The sequence below is a fragment of the Pantherophis guttatus genome, chromosome 12 (genome assembly GCF_059756535.1).
Source record: "Pantherophis guttatus breed Tessera chromosome 12, ASM5975653v1, whole genome shotgun sequence".
NCBI classification, from domain to species: Eukaryota; Metazoa; Chordata; class Lepidosauria; order Squamata; family Colubridae; genus Pantherophis; species Pantherophis guttatus.
Genome location: NC_142074.1, coordinates 3,108,522 through 3,112,093, shown reverse-complemented (window position 1 = coordinate 3,112,093; position 3,572 = coordinate 3,108,522). Strand labels below are relative to the sequence as shown.

The window sequence follows — 3,572 nt, the reverse complement described above, 5'->3', positions numbered from 1 at the left end:
GCCTTCTCTGGCATCCATGAGGGAGCCTCCGTGAAGCTCCCTTGGACAGGGAGGAGCCCAGGAAGAGAGAGCCAATGCACCAGCGCTTTGCCAAATACTTGGAAGTGGCCCCTTAACAGCCTCCAGGTGCTCTTTCTAAGAAGCAGGTCCATCACTCTGCAACCCGTGAACCCTGCTAGGATGTGCAGGGGGCAGGGGACGCTGGGTGTGACTGAGCTGGGACATATGCTGGGCTCTAAACTGGGGGTGTGAAACGGGGGAGCAGAATATCGATTAGCACCCAGGAAAAGGTTTCTGGGCTCTTTGTGCAGAAACAGATGAGCAAGCGGCCTGATTCAATCGGATTGCCTCTATCCTGCCACTGCCCCCCCTCCCTTCCTCCCCCTGCAAATGTTGCTGATGAAAACTCTGGAGAAAACCAGAAGTGCATCACCAACGTCTTAGCAACACCTCCATGGCTTCATTTTCCTGCCCTACAAGCTCAATTTGCATCTGGCTCCAACTCAGTGGTGAAATTTAAAATTTGTTACTACCGGTTCTGTGGGTGTGGCTTGGTGGGGGGGGTAATGTGACTGGGTGGGTGTGGCCAATATTTTTTTTTTTTACTTTTAGAACCATTTTTTCTACAACCTCTTCGAAGAGGTTGCAAAGAAAATGCTTTCAAAAGGCTCTGACGATCCCAGCTGAGTTGCCTGATCAGCAGAGGCTTTTTTTTTTATTAAAAAGTTTTATCCAGTATTACAACAATTTTTTCCCATCCCTCCCCCCCCCATCCCTCCTCCCCCCCTTCCCTCCTCCCCCCTCTCCCTCCAACCCCCCTCCCCCACCCCACCACCCCGGACTTCCCAGAGCAAATACAGGGTATAACATTTAACAAACATAAACTAAAATATGCTAACTTTCTGTAGGCTCTAAACTCCCTCTTGCTCTTTGACTCCCCTTTCAACTAACAAAACATAATTCAAAAAGAAAAAAGTTGATTTCATTCATAGGCTATTTGAAACTTTTTAGTCCGATATTTGTTTTGAATATAGTCAATCCATCTTCTCCATTCCAATATATATCTTTCATTTGAATGGTCCTTCAAGTATGCCGAAATTTTTGCCATCTCTGCTAAATTCACTACTTTTAATGTCCATTCTTCAATAGTAGGTAAGTCTTCCTTCTTCCAATACTGTGCCACCAAAAGTCTGGCTGCTGTTATTAAATTTAAAATCAGTTTAGTCTCTATGACCGTACAATCTGTGATTATACCTAACAAAACAACAAAACTGTGGAGTAAATTTTATCTTCTTTTTGTGAATGTTTTGAATAATCCACCATATTTTTATCCAAAATGCCTTAATTTTTTTATATGTCCACCATATATGATAATACGTGGCATCATCACATTCACATCTTCAACACTTAGGTTGAAAACTTGAATACATACAGGCTAGCATTTTAGGATCTAGATGCCACCTATAAAACATTTCATAAAAATTCTCTCTCAAGTTTTGGGCTTGGGTAAATTTTACATTTCTAACCCATATTTTTTCCCACGTTTCCATCATTATTGGTTCTTCAATATTTTGTGCCCATTTTATCATACAATCCTTAACTAGCTAGCAGAGGCTTTTTTTTCTTTTAAAAGCCTTTGACGATCCCAGCTGAGCCGCACGATCATCAGAGCCTTTTTTTACTTTTAAAAGCATCTTTTCGGCCGAAGAGTTTGAAGAAAAAATGCTTTTAAAAGTAAAAAAAAAAAAGCCTCTGATGATTGTGCGGCTAAACTGGGCATGGGGGGGGAGGGGCAGGGATTTTTGCTACCGGTTCTCCGAACCACCCGCCTCCATTGCTACCGGATCGGGTGATCCGGTCCAAACCGGGAGCATTTCACCCCTGATCCAACTGCAGAAAAGGAAACATCCCATAAGCTTGACGGTCCCAGTTTACCATGTATGGCGCATGAAGCTTCTGAACTGAGGCCGGAGTGACCTTGGCGAGTGCCTGGTGAGGAGATGGTGGTGCTGGTGAGGCTTAATCCGGACAGTGGAGTGGCTGATGCTGCTCCTCAGGCTTCCTCGGGATGGACTGTTTGCATCCCATTGCTCTCTTGGAGCAGCCCAGGAGTGCTTCTTGGTGGTCGGGGTGCCTGCATAAAGACGCCCTGTGCACAAGGGTCTCTCCATGTGCGAGGCTGCATGGGGCTGTGCTGTCGCCCGCCTGTCAGCTCTGCCAGAAGGGAAGTTGTGTGTCAGACGATGAAGGTCACCAGAAGGAGATTTCAATTATTCCGCATCTTCTGTGAGAACTCGGTGCTTGCTGTGGTCCCAAAGGAGTGCATTGTGGCTGCAAGAGAAAGAAAAACAGATGTTATCTGTGTGTGTGTGTATGTGTGTGTGTGTGTGTAAGTTTTCTCACTGTTTCCTGAAATCTTCAGGAAAGGCCCACCCATGGTATGCGCTGCCCCCCCCATCTTTTTCTTTCTAGATGGGTCCCTACAAAGTCCTCAGTGCAAAACTAACAGTATCAAAGATCATCTCCAGCCAGAAGATCTCTTCAACATGAGGGAGGGGCAGAGATGTGGGGGTTCTGGCACCTGTAGAGTCTCACAAGAGAGAGAAAGAAGGGTGCAAGGGTCATGCGTGAGAACATGTATGGACGTGAATGCCCTCCCTCCCCAGTCCTCATTCTCTAAACCAGCAATAAAGAAGTTCAGGCAATCACTGAACTGCAAGACCTCCACCCCAGGTCCTCTCTAGGACAGAGAGGGACCAGCTCACTAAGGCAAACAGACCCACCTGCTCTGCATGATGGGGCCAAGTCCTCCTTCCACCTGTTCCCTTCTGATCACACCCCACACTTGTGTAGGTCTCCCGTTCTGGGCACTGGCCTTTGGGAAGGAGGGAAGGCGGATGAAGTGAAGGCCTTGGAAAGTGGGGCAGGGAGGCAGCATGCAGGAGGGAAGACCTATTCTCTGCCGCCGAGAGAAGAATCGGGGGGTGGGGGGGGCTCAGGATTCCCCAGGTCAAGTGGCAGTGTGTGTGTGGGGGGGGGGGGCATCAGAAGAGAGAGAAGGCACGGAGCAGCCTTGTGGCTTCATGGCCTCTGCAAGCTTCGATCCTCACACTGAAGAAGAAAGTCACAAAGAAAGGAGACACCACCATTTTCACCCAGAAGAGGAGGGGGCTTCCTTTCTGTTGCTTCAGAAAGCAGGCCAGAAGCCAGCAGGGGAGGGGGGGGAGAGACTACAAGGTCCAGCTGGTTATCAAGAAGAATTTACAGACTTCCCAGGCTACCCTATAACATGGTGTCACATTGGGGTGGGTGGGTGGGAAGGGAAGGTCATTGAACAGAGTGAAGAACATTTGAAACAGCAGCCTCCAACCTTTCTGGCTCGATGGACCGGTGGGGGCAGGGGCGGCTGGGGAGGAAGAGAGGATGGTTTTGTGTCATTCACAAAAGTAGCATCATGCATACACACAGGGGACAGATCTGTGGGGTGCTTAGATCTAGCCCACAGGGCCGTCCTGGAAATAGCGAAGGACTGGCCCACAGTGCCTCTGCCAGTGAAAACTGAGCTCAGGAGT

General features: G+C 48.3%; 1 long non-coding RNA gene across 1 annotated transcript; it reads right to left on the bottom strand.

Moving 5' to 3' along the window:
* Window positions 1-850: 850 nt before the first annotated feature.
* On the bottom strand, window positions 851-2,855 carry LOC132711911 (uncharacterized). Its single transcript, XR_009622630.2, has 3 exons — window positions 2,784-2,855; window positions 1,936-2,331; window positions 851-1,197 (listed from the first exon to the last, which is right to left on the bottom strand). It is a non-coding gene; the product is annotated as an uncharacterized LOC132711911 (long non-coding RNA).
* Between the last annotated feature and the right edge of the window lie 717 nt (window positions 2,856-3,572).